Source organism: Pleurodeles waltl, chromosome 11 (assembly GCF_031143425.1).
Source record: "Pleurodeles waltl isolate 20211129_DDA chromosome 11, aPleWal1.hap1.20221129, whole genome shotgun sequence".
In the NCBI taxonomy this organism is placed as follows: domain Eukaryota; kingdom Metazoa; phylum Chordata; class Amphibia; order Caudata; family Salamandridae; genus Pleurodeles; species Pleurodeles waltl.
In genome coordinates, this window is record NC_090450.1 from 974396621 (window position 1) to 974417919 (window position 21299).

A 21299-nucleotide genomic window follows, 5' to 3' on the forward strand; every position below is an offset into this window, starting at 1 on the left:
ACCTTAGCCAAGCAGACCTTCTTGCACAAATGCCATGTGCGTATCCGTGGGCCGCCAAGTCCGCGCCATCCGCAGCAGCGCTGATAATCTGATTGGCCACCAAACTCCCCTCCTGAGAGATCTCTTGGAAGTCTTGCCTGTCTTCCCTAGGCAACTTCTCTGTGAACCTGTTTAGGGAATCCCAGGGGGACTGGTCGTATTTGCCCAACAGTGCAGAGGCACTCGAGACCTTCATAACTGACGCCGATGTGCCACACATTTTTCGGCCCAGCGAGTCCAGATGTTTGCTCTCTATCTGGAGGAACCGTTGACGATGAAGCCACTGAATGTGTCTTGCGGGCTGCGGCTAAAATAACAGAGTCTGGTGGGGGATCAGCTCTGAGAAATAAAGGTTCCTGCTCTGGGACCTTGTATTTCTTTAGGATCCTAGCTGGCGCTGAACGCAGGCTTGCTGGTGTCAGAAACATTTCCATTGTCAGTTGAAGGAGACCAGGCACCAGTGGTAGTAACTGCCTGGTAGATGTTCGGTGATGTAGGGTCTCAAAAATCACTGATAAAGAGGTTGACGTCTCGAACATCAATGTTTAGTTTCTGTGCCCCTCTAAGCAACACCTCGTTGAGGTCGTTATGTCGTCCACTGGGGACACACTAGCCGGCGGGGAGTTTATCAAACTCTGAGAATAGTCTCTGATGGAAGAGTTAGATGATGTGGACCACAAAGAAGTTCTCCGCTGATGTCGTGATCTAGAAGACTTCGACCTTGAACGCAGCCTGAAGCGTGACCTGCTCCTGGATCTTGACGGACTGCGTCGATGTCTAGGACTTGGCTGGCCAGATGTTGGGCCAGCCCGATCTGTGTGCGTCGTTGGTGAAGGTATTCGTGGTAACGACACTGATGGTGAATACATCTGTGAATATAGTGAGTCTGGAGAAGCTGGTGTCTTGTTAAGGCTCTCCAACCATCTAGGAGACAGATTTATGGGCGAGATGTGTCCCAGCGATGACACCCTTGACGCTCCCGATGACCCACTCCGTATAGACACCACCGGACCTTGTGGAGGGAGATCTGTCTCGGCAGCTTGTTGTGCCGTCGCTGGTTCCTGATGCGTCGCTCCTTGGGAGACAGGTGTAACTGGTGATAGCTGCCTCGACGTCGATCAACGGTGCACCGTCGTCGATGGTTGCCTACGCACCTCTGACACTGACTGAGTTTTAGTGTGGTCTGGACTCGACCTCATTCTCGACGTCATACATCTTGAAGTCGAGGGCTGGATCGATTTCGACGGCATATGAGCACTCCTGTGCTTGCTCAACATCGACGGAGATCTACCCCGATGAGGGAGATGAGCCTTCGACGTCATGTCTTTCGACGCCGGTTGAATCTTCGTCAACGGTGTCGTAGATCTCAACGCCTAGTGATGCAACAACAGAAGGGATGATGTCGACGGGGAACAGACAGGTATTTTTTTACCGGCTGACGTCGATCTAGCTAGTCGTGCATCAGAAGGATCTTTAGAAGTTCTGGGAAGAGAAGATGATGAAGTTTTTTCTCTCTCATGAAGGCCATGAAGACAAATCCTTTCTCTGTCTTTTAAAGTCCTTTTAGACAGATTTTTACAATGTCTGCAGGTGTCAGGGCAGTGACTCTGAGGCAAACACACTATGCACACAGAGTGTGGATCTGACTGGGCCTTCTTCCCACAGGAAGGGCATTTCACAAAAAGTGAAGGCATTTTAAGAAAGAAAAATAATCACTGCACTCAGGAAATAAGTCAAGACGTCGAGTGAAGGTTGAAAAACAAAGTTTTTAGATTATTTTTCTGTTGAAAACACCAGAAAAGGGAGAGCTCAATGCTCCAGGATCCTCACAGAAGAAGCTGGAAAAAAGAACTGACCTAACTGTGAACCAACTGTCACCTCACTAACCCCTGAGGCATGGTGGGATACTGGAGGTGCTCAGGGTCTTAAAGGCATGGTGCCAATTTTTTGGTTCTACTGTATTGACATGCATGCAGCCTATTGGCTAATAATGCTCCTTTATTTTCAATGTAGTTTTTTTTTCTTTTAAAATGTGTTGCTTATACTTTCTATGACTTCTACTTGGGCTTCAGAAAGTTTTAACTATAATTGAAGGTTTTAATGTATGTTTAAAAATATAAAACAAACTCCATAGAAATAAAACATTTTTAGCCTGCTTATCAACATAGACTGCATTGCTGTCTTACACATGTATACATTATACTTGTATTAAAAGTATCTACTAAAATGTTATTTTTCATATATATTTCATACATATACATGTGTGTTTAGATATGCTCCGGGGTTCCCGCACGTGGGCGGGAATATTCAATGTTTATGACTATTGATGAGGATCCCCTGGAAGAGAAACAGTAATACTGCTTCTTCTTGATACTTGCAAATAAATCTCTTCTGAATGTAATATATTCATAATCTGCCTCAGTTGTAGGCATAGCATGCCCTAGAGGGTGGGTGCTTGGTTTCCTACAGAAAATCCATATAATCTTCAGGGAGACTCAGATGCCTATATTGTGCTGCCTATAATGTGTGATGCCCATATAATGCTGTGATTTCAGGGACAGTGACTGGATCTGGTATCTCTGCTTGCTCACGTAGTAGATTGTTCTATTATACATATCAACCACCAGGGAGTTTGTCTTCAAGGCTGGCATAAACGACTTAAGAGGTAGGTTACTGCATCAAGTTACAGAAGAGTGATGTGATTAAGACATTTTCTAAAACAATATTCCCTGAAGGTGGTGCTTATGGGCTTCTTATCCCCACAGTAAACCATTCATTACTATCTTGTGAGATGGAATGTCCTCACTGAGCTGTATGGTGGACATCGTCAAAGGAAGAACTAGGACACTGGCATCAAACTGTCTTCCCATTTGCCTGAGAACTAGCACCGCTGAATAGGCTTTTTTATAAAGTTGAGCATTTCAGATCAGAAATATGCATGATAACATAGAAACCGTGGGCCAGATGTATGAAAAGTTTTTGCACTCGCAAACGGTGCGAATCGCAAAAATCGGCCGCTTGCGAGTGCAAAAACTTGGTCTGCGATGCATGAAAGGCATTCACAGACCAAAAATAAGAAATCGCAAAATTCGCGTTTTTTTGCGGTGCGACCTGGGTTTGCGAGTCGCCTTTTGCGATTCGGTATTTCCAGTAGGAAATTGCGAGGCGAAAAATGCGATTTGCAAAATCCAAATCACAAATAGATGCATCAAAAAATCGCAATTAGCGATTATTCGCAGAATGGCATTTTGCACATGCAAAATACCACTAAGTGAAACCAGGTGGTAACCAGGTGCAACCTATATAAAGAGGCCCAGAATGCCTCAGACTCTTTTCCACAATGGCTGCACTCTACGTCATGGCGAGGAAGATGAGGATCTTGGCAGGTTTGAGGAGAGGGAGGAGGAGAAAGGAGCGCATTTTCAGAGTGCGCATTACACTATTTGACCTGACAGAGGAGGAAATATTTGAGAGGTATAGGTTGAACTCAGCCATGATACTTGATCTGATAGCTGAGCTACAACCCATACTGCAGCGCAGAACACTAAGGACTCACAGCATACCCACCCATGTGCAGGTATTATGCTCCCTACACCTACTTGCCTCAGGGAGCTATCAAGGGGTCATAGCAGCGGCACCCTCACAGAGTACCCTCTCCAGATTTTTCAATGCATTTATAAACGCCATGCTAAGCTAACTCCAACAGTACATCAGATTCCCCCACACCCCACAGGAAATACAGCAGACAAAAAATTATTTCTACCAGATAGCACAGTTGGATAAGTTACTTACCTGTAAATCCTAGTTCTCTTCCAGGGGTATCCTCATCAAAGTCATAAACATTGAATATTCCCGCCCTTGTGCGGGGACCCCGGAGCATATATAAAATATATACACATTATACATGTGTAACAAACAGTCATGCAGGCTATCCTGTTAAAAACAGGCTAAAATGCTTTATTTCTATGAAGTTTTTTTTTTTTTTTTTTTTAATACTACAATAGAGCATAAATAAGTACCCAAGCTCCTAAAACTAGGCTTGGGGAAGTAAGCAGTAGCAAACTCTAGTGAAAAAATAGAGAAAACTGCATTGAAAAACAATGAAGCATTCTTAGCCAATAGGCTGCATGTAGGTTAACACAGGAGAACCATAAAAACTTTGGCACTGTGCCTTTAAGACCCTGAGCACCTCCAGTATCCCACCATGCCTCAGGGGTGAAGGAAAGGTGACAGTTGGTTCACAGTTAGGTCAGTTCTTTTTACGGTGACAATTTGTATAATTGAATCAAAATACTGTCTGTCCTGCACTTCCAGTAGACGTGTGTCCGGGGAGGAGGGTGGGTTGTTTATGACTTTGATGAGGATACCCCTGGAAGAGAACTAGGATTTACAGGTAAGTAACTTATCCTTCTCTTCCAGGGGATCCTCATCAATAGTCATAAACATTGAATAGATTAGCAAGCCCATCCCTAAACCCAGCGGACTGTCCGATAGAAGTGCAGGAATAGACATGTCTTACGCAAATAAATTCCTTAGAGAGGCCTGCCCCACTTGGGCATCCGCTCTTGCATCTGAGTCTAAACAATAATGTCTTGTAAAAGTATGGACAGACTTCCATGTAGCAGCCTTACAAATCTCAGATATAGGAACATTGTTAAGGAGAGCAGCAGTAGCCGCTTTTCCCCTTGTGGAATGCGCTCTAGGCCGCGCTAGCAATTGTCTATTAGCTAGCTGGTAAGTATTAACAATACAAGAGACTATCCATCTTGATATTGTTCGCTTAGATGCTGCTTCTCCTGTCCTTAAATGACCATAGTTCACAAACAAGCGGTTAGAGTGTCTAATCGATTTTGTCTTGTCCAGATAAAATTTCAGCACTCTTTTCAAGTCTAATGAGTGCAATGCTTTCTCAGCCGGAGTTTCCGGATTGGGAAAGATCGTCGGTAAAGTTATGGTCTGATTAATATGGAATTCTGACACCACCTTCGGAAGGAAAGATGGGTGAGTTCGTAGAACTACTCTATTGTCATGAAAAACCGTGTACGGTTCTTTTGCAGACAAGGCCTGGATCTCACTGACCCTCCTCGCTGAAGTAATGGCCACCAGAAAGGCCGTTTTCCACGTAAGGTGTTGTAAGGAGGCCTTATGGATAGGCTCGAAAGGAGGGCCCATAAGTTTTGCTAGGACTATGTTCAGTTCCCACGGAGGAGAAGGCCTCCGAATTGGCGGAAAAACTTTCTTCAAACCTTCTAAGAAATCCTTGACTACAGGTTTCGTAAAGAAGGATTCCTGAGAAGGTGACTTGCGATAGGCAGTAATAGCAGACAAATGTACCTTAATAGATGATACCTGCAGACCGGATTTCGCTAGGTGAAGCAAATAGGACAGTATGACGTCCTCCTGCGCCCGTATGGGATTATGGCCTTGCTGACAGCACCATATGTAGAATCTCTTCCACTTAAAAGCGTAGGAACGCCGCGTGGAAGGCCGTTTGGACTCTTTCAAGATGTTCATGCACTCCTGCGAGAGTCCTAGGTGCCCATACTGCAGGAATTCAGGAGCCATGCTGTTAAGCTCAGAGAGGGTAGGTTGGGATGCAGAATCCTGCCCTCCATTCTGCTCAGAAGATCCGGTCTGCACGGCAGCCTCCTGTGAGGTTTTTCCGACAGGTTGAGGAGATCCGTGTACCAGAATTGTCGAGGCCATTGTGGCGCTATAAGAATCATTCTGGTCCTGGATCCGTAAAGTTTGCTGATCACTGCCGGAATGAGGGGAATCGGAGGAAAAGCGTAAAGAAATGTCCCTGACCAGTCGATCAACAGGGCATTCCCTCGAGATCCTGGACGGTAGAACCTGGATGCGAAGTCTGGGCATTTCCTGTTTACATCGTCTGCGAAGAGGTCCAGTTGAGGCCGACCCCATTGCGCGAAGATGTATTCTGCGACTTCGTCGTGCAGGACCCAATCGTGAACGTCCTCCAGGTGTCTGCTTAGAAAGTCTGCTTCTACGTTCTGCTGACCTGGCAGGTGAACTGCTGTGATTGACATTCCTCTGGCCAGGAGCCAATGCCATATCGCTTGGGACTCTCGTGAAAGGGGTAGGGATCTCGTTCCCCCTTGTTTGTTCAAGTAATACATCGTGGTTGTATTGTCCGTCTGTATCAATAGAGTTTTCCCCTGAATTAGCGGTGTGAAAGACTTGAGAGCCAGATGGACCGCTCTGAGTTCTAGCAGATTGATGTGGTACTGCTTCTCCTTGTCTGACCACAGACCCTGCGCTTGAAAAGGACCCAGATGAGCCCCCCATCCCTGAAGAGACGCATCCGTTACCAGAGTGTCGGATGGAAGTACCTGGTGAAACGGAGCGCCCACTGACAGGTGAGGTCTGTGCATCCACCATCTCAATGACTGCAGTGCTACCTCCGGTAGCCGCATTGTGTCTTCCCAGCGACCTGTTCTTTGGCTCCAATTGGCCTCCAATGCCTCTTGGAGGGGTCTCATGTGGAGTCTGGCATTTGGGACAATAAAGATGCACGATGCCATGGAGCCCAGTAGTGATGTCACCTGACGTGCCGTAGGTGCGCTGGCTCTCAACAGGTCCTGGCACTTCATGTTTATTGAGGACAGTCGTTCCTCCGAAGGATACACTTTTTGTAGTTCTGTGTTTATGATAGCTCCTAGGTAGTGAAGACTCTGCGTTGGAGTCAAGGTTGACTTCTGGTAATTGACCTGAAGACCTAGAGCTTCGCAAACTCCTAGTACAATGTCCCGATGGCTTCTCGCCTGCTCCGGAGAAGAAGCCTTTAGTAGCCAGTCGTCTAGGTATGGATGGATTAGTTACTTACCTGTAAATCCTAGTTCTCTTCCAGGGGTATCCTCATCAAAGTCATAAACATTGAATATTCCCGCCCTTGTGCGGGGACCCCGGAGCATATATATATAAAATACATACATATTATCATGTGTAAAACAGCAATGCAGGCTATAATCATAAATAGGCTAAAATGCTTTATTTCTATGCAAGTTTTTTTTTTTTTTTTTATATTATAAAATCACAATAGATCATAAATATCTACCTAAGCCCCAAAAGCTGGACTTAGGGAAGTAAACAGCAGTAAATATCAGAGAAAAATAGAAAAAACCACATTGAAAAACAATGAAGCATTCTTAGCCAATAGGCTGCATGCAGGTTAACACAGGAGAACCATAAAAACTTTGGCACCGTGCCTTTAAGACCCTGAGCACCTCCAGTATCCCACCATGCCTCAGGGGTGAAGGGAAGGTGACAGTTGGTTCTCAGTTAGGTCAGTACTTTTTTACGGTGACAATCTGTGTAACTGATCAGAAAGATAATCTGTCCTGCACTTCTAGGAGACTTAAGTCCGGGGAGGAGGGTGGGTTGTTTATGACTTTGATGAGGATACCCCTGGAAGAGAACTAGGATTTACAGGTAAGTAACTAATCCTTCTCTTCCAGGGGATCCTCATCAATAGTCATAAACATTGAATAGATTAGCAAGCCCATCCCTAAACTCTGCGGACTGTCCGAAAGAAGTGCAGGAAAGAATACATATTCATGCAAATAGATTTCTAAGAGAGGCCTGCCCCACCTGGGCATCCGCACTTGCATCCGAGTCTAAACAGTAATGCTTAGTAAAGGTATGCACAGACTTCCATGTAGCAGCCTTACAAATCTCGGAAATTGGTACATTGTTAAGGAGGGCAGCAGTAGCCGCTTTTCCCCTTGTGGAATGCGCTTTTGGCCTAGCCAGTAATTGCTTATTAGCCAGTTGGTAAGTGTTAACAATACAAGACACAATCCATCTTGATATAGTTCGTTTAGACGCTGCCTCTCCTGTTCTTAAATGACCATAATTCAGAAACAAATGGTTAGAATGTCTAATCGGTTTTGTTTTGCCCAAATAGAATTTCAGCACTCTTTTTAAGTCTAAAGAATGCAATGCTTTCTCAGCCGGAGTCTCCGGATTGGGAAAGAAAGTCGGTAAAGATATAGTCTGATTGATATGGAATTCTGACACCACCTTCGGAAGGAAAGATGGGTGAGTTCGCAGAACCACTCTATTATCGTGAAAAACCGTGTACGGTTCTCTGCAAGACAGAGCCTGAATTTCGCTGACCCTCCTCGCTGAAGTAATGGCCACCAAAAAAGCCGTCTTCCACGTAAGGTGCTGTAAAGAGGCCTTGTGGATAGGTTCAAAGGGAGGGCCCATAAGTTTTGACAGGACTACATTCAGTTCCCATGGAGGAGAAGGTCTCCGAATGGGAGGAAAAACCTTTTTCAAGCCTTCTAAAAAATCCTTGACTACAGGTATCGTAAAGAAGGATTCCTGAGAAGGCGACTTACGATACGCTGCAATTGCAGATAAATGAACCTTAATAGAAGATACCTGCAGACCAGACTTCGCCAGATGAAGTAAATAGGATAGTATGACGTCCTCCTGAGCTCGTATGGGATTTATACCTTGTTGAGAGCACCAGATGTAAAATCTCTTCCACTTAAAAGCGTAAGAACGCCGCGTGGAAGGTCGTTTTGACTCTTTCAAGATGCTCATGCACTCCTGTGAGAGCCCTAGGTGCCCATACTGTAGGAATTCAGGAGCCATGCTGTCAAGCTCAGAGAGGGAAGGTTGGGATGTAGGATTCTGCCTTCCATTCTGCTCAGGAGATCCGGTCTGCACGGCAACCTCCTGTGAGGTCTTTCCGATAAGTTGAGTAGGTCCGTGTACCAGAATTGGCGGGGCCATAGTGGCGCTATCAGAATCATTCTGGTTCTGGAGTTGTAAAATTTGTTGATTACTGTCGGTATGAGGGGAATCGGTGGAAAGGCGTAGAGAAATGTCCCTGACCAGTTGATCAACAGGGCATTCCCTTGAGATCCCGGACGGCAGAACCTGGACGCGAAGTCTGGGCATTTTTTGTTTGTTTCGTCTGCAAAGAGATCCAACTGAGGTCGACCCCATTGACCGAAGATGTCCTCGACGACTTCGTCGTGTAGCACCCAGTCGTGCGCGTCTTCCAGATGTCTGCTCAGGAAATCTGCCTCTACGTTTTGCTGACCTGGCAGGTGTACCGCTGTGATAGACATTCCCCTGGCCAGGAGCCAATGCCATATCGTTTGGGATTCTCGAGACAGAGGTAGTGATCTTGTTCCCCCCTGTTTGTTCAGGTAATACATTGTGGTTGTATTGTCTGTCTGAACTAGGATAGATTTCCCCTGAACCAATGGAGAGAAAGATTTGAGAGCCAGATGGACTGCTCTGAGTTCCAGTAGATTTATGTGATAGTTCTTTTCCTTGTCGGACCAAAGACCCTGAGCTTGGAAGGAACCCAAATGAGCACCCCAACCCTGAAGAGACGCATCCGTTACTAGAGTGTCGACTGGAATTGTCTGGTGAAACGGAGAACCTATCGACAGGTGAGGTCTGTGCATCCACCATTGTAGTGATTGAAAAGCCACTGCTGGTAGTCGAACTCTGTCCTCCCAGTGACCAGTCTTTTGGCTCCAATTGTTCTCTAGTGCCTCCTGAAGGGGCCTCATGCGTAGCCTGGCATTCGGGACAATGAAGATGCATGAAGCCATGGAGCCCAGAAGCGATGTCACCTGACGAGCTGTAGGTGCATCGGCTGTTAATAGATGTTGACACTTCCTGTGGATTGATAAAAGTCGTTCCTCCGAAGGATACACTCTTTGGAGCTCTGTGTTTAGTATCGCTCCCAGGTAGTGGAGGTTTTGTGTTGGAATCAAGGTTGACTTGTCGTGGTTGATTTGAAGACCTAGAGACTCGAAAGTTCTTAGAACGATATCTCGATGTTTTCTCGCCTGATCCGGAGATGAGGCCTTCACTAGCCAGTCGTCCAGGTAGGGGTAGACGAATATTTTTTGTCTTCGAAGGTGTGCCGCTACCACTGCTACACATTTTGAAAAGACTCGGGGTGCAGACTTCAGGCCGAATGGAAGGACTCTGAATTGGTAGTGCTGTGACGCTATCTGGAAACGTAAAAATTTCCGATGTTTGGTTGCTATTGGGATGTGAAAATATGCATCCTGTAGGTCGATGGAGCACATCCAGTCTCCCTGATGCAGTTGCGGGACAATCTGGTGAAGGGCTAGCATCCTGAACTTTTGTTTTCTTATGTACTTGTTCAGGAGCCGTAAGTCCAGAATTGGTCTGAAGAGGCCCTGTTGACCTTTTTTCGCCACCAGAAAGTAACGGGAGTACACCCCTTTTCCTTTTTGTGCCGGAGGAACCTTTTCTACAGCTTTCTTTTGTAGGAGTGCGAGAACTTCCTTGCGTAGCAGGCTGAGATGAGAAGGAAAACACCTTGCTGGCGGCAAGTGTGGAGGAGGTTTTTTGAAAAGGAGAGAATAGCCATGTTCGACAATATTGAGCACCCATTTGTCTTTTGTGATTGAGTGCCACTCGCGAAGATGATGCGTAACACTTCCCCCCACCGGAGTGGTGCACAGTGCTGAGGGAAGCAATGCCTCATTGCTTTGATGGTGTCTTTGCTGTAGACTGTTGAGGTCTACTTGACCCTCTGTCTCTTGTGGGTCTACGTGCCTGAAACAGGGGACGTCCCTGTCGTTGTTGTGGCCTTTGAGACCAGTGAGGGGTTTGAACCCTCTGCTGGAATGGTCGTCTGTCATACGGCCTGTACCTCCGTCTGAAGTCTTTTTTACGTTCCAGGCCCACTGCCCTCATCGTGTCGACTTCCGTTTTCATTCGGGCCATCTCTTCATCTGCGTGGGTACCGAACAACGAACTCCCGCTGAATGGGAGGTTCAAAATGCGCTGCTGTGCTTCCTGTTTCAGACCCGTGAGCCGTAGCCAGGAAGACCTCCTAGCGCAGATTCCGTGCGCATACCCATGCGCAGCCAAATCCGCCCCGTCCGCCGCCGCGCTGATGACCTGGTTAGATACTAGGCCCCCTTCCTGCAAGATTTCCTGGAAGTCCTGTCTATCTTCCCTGGGCAACTTTTCTGTAAATCTGTGGAGTGAGTCCCACAGAGAGCGGTCATATCTGCCCAGAAGTGCTGAGGCGCTGGAGACCTTCATAGCAGATGCCGCCGTACCGCACATCTTTCTCCCCAGAGAGTCTAGGTGTCTGCTCTCCTTATCCGGGGGGACTGTGGAAGATGATGCCACAGAGTGTGTTTTTCTGGCTGCGGCTAAGATCACAGAGTCCGGTGGCGGATCCTTCCGCAGGAATAAAGGATCTTGTTCCGGAGCTTTGTATTTCTTTTGAATCCTAGCCGGGGCAGACTTGAGAGTGGCTGGAGACAGAAAAGTGTCCATAGTCGGTTGCAGCAAACCCGGTACTAGTGGCAGCAGTTTTCTCGAGACTGATCTGTGTTGTAGGGTCTCAAAGATAACCGAGGATGAGGTGGCCGGCTCTGGTACCTCAATATTTAGCTTCTGCGCTCCCCTTAGAAGAACCTCATTAAAAGTGGTGATATCATCCACCGGGGAAATCCTAGCAGGTGGAGAATCTGTGAGTGTGGGGGAGTAGCGCCCCACAGACGATCCTGAAGAAGACCAAGAAGGTGATCTTCTGCGTGGTGTTCGTGACCTGGTTCTCCTTCGGGAACGGGACCTGCTCCGAGAGGCTGTAGCAGAGCTTGCAGGTCTTGTGGTCGGCTGACGAGAAGCAGAACGAGCCCGTCCTGCTCTAGCTGTAGGCGATGGCGTTCTCGGTAATGAGGCAGTAGGAGAATACATCCTCGAGTATTGTGAATCCGGGGATGCTGTGATGGGAGAAACATGCCCCGATGCTCTGGAATGGGATGATGCACTCCTTATAGAGACCACCGGTGAGGGAGCTTTGTCCGCTGGCTCTACTGCCTGTGACACAGCTGAAGGTTGTGTCGACGTCGATTGTATCCTCGACGTCGAAGGTTGCGATGGCTGGTCTGCTCTCGACGTCGAAGGTTTTGACGTCGGAGGTCTTGCCGTCGAGTGTCTTGACGCCGATCGCCTATCACGGGACCTGGACCTACTCGCCGTCGTGTGTCTCGACGTTGAGTGGCGAGTGGTCGACGGCGGATGTTCATGCCGTCGAGGTGTTTTTGGTGTCGTGTCCTTCGACGCCAAGGGGTGAGACGTTCTCAACGGCGAACGGGAGCGCCGGAGATGACTCGACGCCGAACGGCGGCCTGCCGTCGACGGAGATGTACCCCTGTGTCCATGCTTCGACGTTTTGTCCCTCGACGTCGGTCTGGTCGCCGTCGACGGCGATCTATGCCGGTGAGACGGTGGTGCCGATGACGTCGATGGAGAACAAACAGGTACAATCCTACCTGTCGACGTCGATCGGGCCATTCCTTCTGCTGTAGGTCTGGGAAGTGAAGAGGATGTTGACTTTTTCCTCTCCTGAAGCCCATGTAGCCTGATCTTCTCTCTGTCTTTGAGAGTCCTCCTTGACATGTTCTTACAATACTTGCAGGTGTCAGGACAGTGACTCTGTGGCAGGCAGACAATACACAGAGAGTGTGGGTCTGACTGGGCTTTCTTCTTCCCACAAGAGGGACATTTTACAAAAAGAGAAGGCATTTTTCTGTCAGAAAAAACCTTCCTAGCTCAGACAAAGATATTACTTGTCGAGTGAAAAGTGAAAAACACTTTTTTAAAGAATTTTTCTGAGGAAAACTCAGAAAAACTGAGAGCTCAATGCTCCAGGATCCTCTCAGAAGAAGCCGGAAAAAAGAACTGACCTAACTGTGAACCAACTGTCACCTTCCCTTCACCCCTGAGGCATGGTGGGATACTGGAGGTGCTCAGGGTCTTAAAGGCACGGTGCCAAAGTTTTTATGGTACTCCTGTGTTAACCTGCATGCAGCCTATTGGCTAAGAATGCTTCATTGTTTTTCAATGTGGTTTTTTCTATTTTTCTCTGATATTTACTGCTGTTTACTTCCCTAAGTCCAGCTTTTGGGGCTTAGGTAGATATTTATGATCTATTGTGATTTTATAATATAAAAAAAAAAAAAAAAAAAAAAAACTTTCATAGAAATAAAGCATTTTAGCCTATTTATGATTATAGCCTGCATTGCTGTTTTACACATGATAATATGTATGTATTTTATATATATATGCTCCGGGGTCCCCGCACAAGGGCGGGAATATTCAATGTTTATGACTATTGATGAGGATCCCCTGGAAGAGAAATATGTATATCCTTTGTCTTCGTAGATGCGCCGCCACCACTGCCATACATTTCGAGAAAACTCTTGGAGCAGATTTCAGGCCAAAGGGTAGAACCCTGAACTGATAATGCTGTAACGCTACTCGAAAGCGCAGGAATTTTCGATGCTTTGGAGCTATTGGGATGTGGAAATACGCATCCTGCAGGTCGATGGAGCACATCCAGTCTCCCTGATGCAGTTGAGGGAAAATTTGGTGAAGCGCTAGCATTCTGAACTTCTGCTTTCTTATGTATTTGTTCAGCAGTCTTAGATCCAGGATTGGCCTGAAAACGCCCTCTTGACCCTTCTTTGCTACTAGAAAGTAACGGGAGTAGACCCCCTTTCCTCTGTGGGCAGGTGGAACCCTTTCTATGGCATTCTTTCTTAGGAGGGCGAGAGCCTCCTTGCGTAGCAAGGTGAGATGAGCCGGATTGTGTTTGGTTGGTGGCAAGTGTGGTGGAGGCTGCTTGAAAAGGAGAGAATAGCCATGTTTGACAATATTGAGCACCCATTTGTCTCTTGTGATAGAGTGCCACTCGTGAAGATGAGCAATAATACTTCCCCCCACCGGAGTGGTGTACAGTGTCGAGGGAAGCGAGACTTCATTGCTTAGTGGGTGCTTTTGGAGTGGACTGTTGAGGTCTACTTGACCCTCGCTCCCTTGTGTTTCTTCGCTGAAACAGAGGGCGTCCCTGTCGTTGCTGAGACCTTTGCGACCAATGAGGGGTTTGAACCCTCTGTTGGAAAGGGCGTCTATCGTACGGTCTGTACCTCCGCCTGAAATCTTTCCTTCTTTCGAGGCCTACCGCCTTCATGGTATCCACCTCGGTCTTCATGCGGGCCATCTCTTCGTCTGCATGGGCACCGAATAGAGAATTCCCGGCAAATGGGAGATTCAGGATACGTTGTTGTGCCTCCTGTTTCAAGCCAGTGAGCCTCAGCCAGGAAGATCTCCTCGCACAGATACCATGTGCGTACCCATGAGCCGCCAAATCCGCCCCATCCGCTGCCGCGCTGATAACTTGGTTAGATACCAGGCATCCTTCCTGTAGAATCTCTTGGAAATCTTGCCTGTCTTCTCTGGGCAGTTTTTCTGTAAATCTACTGAGGGAATCCCACAGAGAACGATCGTACCTGCCCAGGAGCGCAGACGCACTAGAGACCTTCATTGCTGAAGCCGCTGTCCCGCACATCTTTCTTCCCAGAGAGTCTAAATGTCTGCTCTCTTTATCCGGGGGTACCGTGGATGAAGATGCCACCGAGTGGGTCTTTCGGGCGGCAGCTATGATCACTGAGTCTGGCGGCGGATCCTTCCTAAGGAATAAAGGGTCTTGCTCTGGAGCCTTGTACTTTTTAAGAATCCGAGCCGGGCCAGACTTAAGCGAGGCTGGGGCCAGAAAAGTGTCCATGGTCGGCTGCAACAAACCAGGCACTAGAGGCAGCAACTTTTTCGACGCTGATCTCTGTTGTAGCGTCTCAAAGATGATTGATGAGGAGGTAGACGGTTCTGGAACCTCTATATTGAGTTTCTGCGCTCCTCTTAGCAACACCTCGTTGAAAGTGGTTATGTCATCCACTGGTGAGACTCTAGCAGGTGGTGAATCTGTAAGAGTAGGTGAGTAACGCCCGACAGAAGAACCTGATGAAGACCAAGAGGGTGATCTTCTTGAGCGCGACCTGGATCTCCGTTGAGAGCGAGATCTGCTGCGGGACGCTGTAGCCGAGCGCCTAGGCCTCGCGGTCGGCTGTCGAGGAGCTTAACGAGCCCGTTCTGCCCCGGCTGTCGGCGATGGCGTTCTTGGCGGGGAGGCAGTGGGTGAATAGATTCGCGAATATTGCGAATCTGGGGAGGCCGCTGGTCTGTTGAGGCTCTCCAGCCATCTCGGAGATAGGTTGATGGGCGAGACATGCCCAGGAGATGCTCTTGACCGAGAAGAGTCGCTCGGTATGGAGACCACTGGAGACTGAGCCTTGTCTGGCGAGGGGCGATGTTCTGCTCCCTGTTGGACAGCACAGTCGGTTGGTCCTGCCTCGACGTTGATTGCCTCGACGTTGAGTGCCTTGACGTCGAACGGCGTTCCTTGGACCTCGACCTGCTCGCCGTCGTGTGCCTCGACGTGGAGCGATGGGAGGTTGACGGCGGATGTTTCTCGTGCCGTCGTGGAGATCTCGACGTCGTGTGTCCTGACGTCGGGGGGCGCACAGCCTTTGGCGGCGACCGGGCATGCCGGCGGTGGCTCGACGTCGATCGGCGGGCTGCCGTCGACGGAGACCTGCCCCTGCTCTGATGTTCCCTCGACGCCGTTCCCTTCGACGTCGGGTGCGTCGCCGTCGACGGCGATCTATGCCGGTGGGACGGTGGTAGCGACGACGTCGACGGTGAACAAACAGGTATTTTCCTACCTGTCGACGTCGACCGGGCCATTCTCTCCTGAGAATGGCCTTCTGGATGCCTGGGGAGTGAGGAGGACGATGTTCTTTTCCTCTCCTGAAGCCCATGAAGTCGGATCTTCTCTCTGTCTTTCAGAGTCCTCCTAGACATGTTCTTACAGTACTTACAAGTGTGAGGGCAGTGACTCTGAGGCAGGCACACTATGCACAGAGAGTGGGGATCTGACTGGGCCTTCTTCTTCCCACAAGCAGGGCATTTGACAAAAAGAGAAGGCATTTTTCTGTCAGAAAAAACCTTCCTAGCTCAGACAAAGATGTTACTTGTCGAGTGAAAAGTGAAAAAACGCTTTTTTAAAGAATTTTTCTGAGGAAAACTCAGAAAAACTGAGAGCTCAATGCTCCAGGATCCTCTCAGAAGAAGCCGGAAAAAAGAACTGACCTAACTGTGAACCAACTGTCACCTTTCCTTCACCCCTGAGGCATGGTGGGATACTGGAGGTGCTCAGGGTCTTAAAGGCACAGTGCCAAAGTTTTTATGGTTCTCCTGTGTTAACCTACATGCAGCCTATTGGCTAAGAATGCTTCATTGTTTTTCAATGCAGTTTTCTCTATTTTTTCACTAGAGTTTGCTACTGCTTACTTCCCCAAGCCTAGTTTTAGGAGCTTGGGTACTTATTTATGCTCTATTGTAGTATTTAAAAAAAAAAAAAAAAAAAAACTTCATAGAAATAAAGCATTTTAGCCTGTTTTTAACAGGATAGCCTGCATGACTGTTTGTTACACATGTATAATGTGTATATATTTTATATATGCTCCGGGGTCCCCGCACAAGGGCGGGAATATTCAATGTTTATGACTATTGATGAGGATCCCCTGGAAGAGAACCCCCACGTCCTAGGTGCCATAGATGGCACACATGTGGCAATATGTCCACCATCAGTCACAGAGTATGTGTACCGAAACCGTAAATACCAACATTCCATGAATATACAGGTGATATGCAATGCCTTCTATATCATAACTGATCTCGTGGCCAGGTACCCAGGGAGCACAGATGATTCTTACATCTTTCGCCACAGCGGCATTCACACAAGACTGCTAGCTGGGGAGTTTGGTGAAGGATATCTACTAGGTAATGTCCCTCTGTACACTGGCGCATAGATGACAAACCCTTGTCAGATGGCAGAGTTACTCATCACACCTTCTGTCCCTTCCAGGAGACAGTGCCTACGCAGTGCGCACCTACATGATGACGCCCTACCTCAATCCTGCAACACCAGCAGAACAGAGATACAATGCAGCACACAGGGCAACCCGCAACGTTGTGGAGCGCACATTTGGCCTGCTGAAGAGTCTCTTCCGTTGCCTCCACAAAAGTGGAGGGGCCCTACAGTACAGTTCAGAAACCACATGTAGAATAGTGGCTATTTGTGCAATCTTGCACAATATAGCTACAACCAGGGGCATACCTATAGAAATCAGTTACACTGAATCAGATGAGGATGACGATCCCATACCACCTCTACAGCCAGCAGACAGGACCAGTGCAGCAGAGGGAAGGCAAAGGCGTTCCGACATCACACACAACCATTTCAGACGTGAGTATGAATGACAAAAATCCCCTGACAACTGTACCTGTAGTGATAGAAATTTATTACCTTACGTCAGGTAATGAATAAGTGATAAATGAAGTAAACAGGTGATGGAAAAAACTAAAATTAACAAAAGAACTGAGTCACGCACTATTACGTCATAGTGGCAACACCAGTGTAATTGCGGCAAGAGTCACTTTCTCCTCCCACGCACACCACTCGGGTGCCCAGTTAACTCACTGGCACCTTGAATGTCACCTTCAGTGGCAGTGCTGCGCCTGGCACTGCGCCGTCTGGTGTCTGCTGCAGGTACGGCCACACTACTGAGGCTAGAACTGTCCTCAGTGTCCCCCAAGGCTACCTCACTGGGAGTGGCAGATCTCTGTCCCATGACAAGTTCAATCACATTAGTGATGTGCACAAGGCCCTGGACCACGTCCCTGCTGGTGTGTGCAGCCTCCACTTGTGCCGCCACAGCGCGACGGGCGATGAGTGCTGTGGAGTTCGCCATCCTGTTGGAGGACCTGCAGTAGCTGCCAAACATTTGTCCTGAATCGGTGTTCCTGTCTGCGCCGGCTAACCCTTTCATGGCGCAGCTCCTGGCAGAGGTCACGCACTGCACTAGTAAGGTCCCTAGTGTCCTCAGAAGCCTGCACCTGCCCTTCACGCAGCTGTGTGATGTTGCTGTTCAGTGCGTCCAGTTGCCGATGCAGGCCCATCATGTGTCTATTGTGGACTCTCAGGTTCCGGTCCAAACTAAGTATGTGCTTGTTTTGCAGGCGCTGTTGCTGCAACATAGCAGCCTCAAGGCCCCCGAACAAGGACGGACCCTCACCTGCCTCATGAGGTTGCTGCTGGGACACTGTGGCACTCAAGCGTTGGACTGGCTGACCCCTGCCCTCCAGTATCTGGCTGCGCCTGTCTGGTGCAGACGGTGTGCTTGGCCCTTCCTGCTGCACATCCGAGTCGCCGCTGAAGTCTGGCAGTGGTAGTGCCCTGGGCCTGCGGCGCACAGTGGAGATGTGGAGGGACCCACTGGTGTTGGTGTCAGAGGGCTGCTGGGTGTCCGTCTCCCCTACACATGGACTGTGTGTGGCTGCTGGGCCTGGACCACCTGCAACAACAATATGCAGCATGTCAGTTCTGTATGTTACATTATCTGTCTGAAAATGGCAATAAAGGTACAGGTACTGCTCTACATGGTGTTGTGTGTGTTGTGTTACCTTGGGTATCACTATGCTTCATTACATTGTTATGCTACTGTCTGTACCAGTTAGTGGACCGCAACTCCCATAATGCATTGTTGTGCTGCTTCTAAGATGTGGACTGGACTACTTCACACACTACTTCACATTACATGTTAATTCCTAAGGGGCTTTTGTGCATACACATATTGGGTTCACAAACAACATTGCACTTACCTTGGCTGGTACTCGGTTGACCGGAGGTGTCGATATCTGTGACCCCTGTCACAGCTTGAGGGAGGAGTGTGAATTCCACCAGGTCCTCCAGTGGTGTGGATGGTGGTTCGGTTGGTGGTCCGCCACCTGTGCCCCAAGGCCTCCGCAAGTCTCCTTGCCACCCTCTCCTTTGCCCGGGAGAGCAGGTCGCACCACCTTTTCTTAATCTCCTCTATGGAGCGCTGTGCCACTCCAATGGTGCAGATTTTTCCCTGGATGTCCAGCCATAACCTTCTTTTTTCGCTCTCAGGAACCTGGAGTGAAGATTTCCCAAACAGGCGGTCATGGCTCCTCACAACCTCTTCAGTCAGTACCTCCAGCTCCTGTTCACTAAACTTGAGCTAGCGCTTCCTCTCCTGCTTCTCCTGTGATGTTCCTGGGGTCTCCATCCTGGATCAGGTGTTTCTGCTCCTGCTGAGTGCTGCTCTATGTGGCTGGGCTGCTCTCTCTCAGGATGCTGGTTTGGGTGTGGCACCTGAAACTGCCTGGGATGACTCATTTCCTGTTGGTGATGTCATCAGGCTCCTCCAGGTGTGCATTCTCGAACTTTCTCGCAATTTGTGATTTTTTACCAAATCGCAAAAAAATCGCAAATTGCGAGAATGCAAATTGCGATTCGGTAAATGGGCCTCGCAAACCACAAATAGCGATTTTTAAGAAATCGCTAATTCCGAATCGCAATTTTGTTACATGGCCAATTGCGACTCGGAAATAGAGTTTTCTTAACAATCGCTATTTGCGATTCGCAGACCCCAGTTTTCATACATATGGCCCCAAGTGATGTGATATCTGTATGGCTGTGGGGTGAGTTGTCCTCGGATGTTTGTGACATCTGACAGAGAAAAGATAGAATCTCCTCCAAAGATGGTGGATGGACTGGTGGACCCAAATGATGTTCAGCAGACTTGATTGTGTTCATTTGTAAACAAAAGTGATTAACCTGTTGGCGGCCAAGGACGTAACAGTTACATCCTTGGCTGCTGCGCTCAGGGACCAACGATGTAACTGTTACGTCCTTGGACCGGCTCATGGGGAGAGCGCTGTCGCTCCCCCACGAGCCTCGCCTCGGCGTTCCCAGGACAGGGATGGAAAGGGAATCGCGTCCCCTTCCACCCCCACCTGTCCTGATCCCCGTGACGTCTGATGACATCAGCGCACAATCGCGCTCTGACCTCATCAGAGGCCTACCCCTCCACGCTGGAAGCTTAGCATATGGGGCATTTACCCCAATCCACACCCCAGGGTTTGGGGGCAGAAAGTCTACTAGTCTACTAGATGCCAGGGAATTAAAAAAAATAAGTAGTGTGGTGGTGGCAGCTACCAACCAGTATGGGCAAGGTTATGCCCCCGCCCCAGCTGAAGGGGGTAACAGTCTTTCTTCTCTCTCCTGCTCACTAAAACATATTATCCCACGGCAAGCAAGAGGACATTTGATAATTTTGGGTTTTGGTTTTACATTTGAGCCATGAGAGCTTGGCTAACCCTCAAAATCGTCCCACTTGGAATGATGAGGGCTGCACTTTTTGAACATTGGGACGCTGCCATGTAGAAAAATCCACAAGACCTAGACACAGCTGAAAACTAAACATTTGGTTGAGTCCAGGGTGGTGTGCTTCACATGCACCCCACACCATCTTGTTACCCACAATGCCCTGCAAACCTCCATCTTTGCTGTAAATCACACATTTTTTTTCACATTTTAGTGATGGAACCTTCCGGAATCTGCAGGAATCCAAAACATTCCTACCACCCAGCATTGTCTCATCTATACCGATATGAATTCTGCCCCACTTGTCAACCTAAAATTTATTTTTTCTAACCTGCCCTTTTGGACCCGCTTTGGTTCCCCCTCAATTTCGACATATTTTTGGCTCTTCCCTGTCACAGGCACTTGGCCCACCTACACCAGTGAGGTATAATTTTTACCGTGAGACTGAGGGGAACATTGGGTGGTAGGAAATTAGTCCTGGTGCGGTGATACCACACACAAATGTGGGAAAAATTTGACTTAACCTAAATTGGAGGTTTGCCGAAGATTCTGGGTAAGAAAACAATGGCAGATCCACACACGTCACACCTCCCTGGACTCCCTCAGGTGTCTAGTTTCATTAAATGTCTGGGTTTGGTAGGTTTTCCTAGATGGATGCTGAGGCCAGGACCAAAAACACAGGTGCCCCCCAACAAAAACAGGTGTTTTTTTATATGATAATTTTGATGTGTCCAGATAGTGTTTTGGGGCATTTCCTTTCACAGGCACTAGGCCTACCCACACAAGTGAGGTACCGTTTTTATCGTGAGACTTGGGGGAACACTGGGTGGAAGGACATTTGTGGCTCCTCAGATTCCAGAACTTTGTCACCGAAATGTGAGGAAAAAGTGTTTTTTTGGGCCACATTTTGAGGTTTGCAAAGGATTCTGGGTAACAGAACCTGGTGAGAGCCCAAGTCACCCCATCCTGGATTTCCTTAGGTGTCTAGTTTTCAAAAATGCACAGGGTCGGTAGCATTCCCTAGGTGCCGGCTAAGCTAGAGGCCAAAATCCACAGCTTGGCTCTTTGCAAAAAAAAGCTCTGTTTTCTTTGGGAAAATGTGATGTGTCCATGTTTTGTTTTGGGG

General features: G+C 48.3%; 1 long non-coding RNA gene across 1 annotated transcript in view; it reads left to right on the top strand.

Moving 5' to 3' along the window:
- Positions 1-18329, top strand: part of LOC138266449 (uncharacterized) — a 311949-nt gene extending 293620 nt beyond the window's left edge. The window contains exon 3 of the long non-coding RNA XR_011199526.1: positions 18004-18329. This is a non-coding gene — a long non-coding RNA (uncharacterized lncRNA). The remainder of the gene's footprint in view (positions 1-18003) is intronic.
- Positions 18330-21299: the final 2970 nt, after the last annotated feature.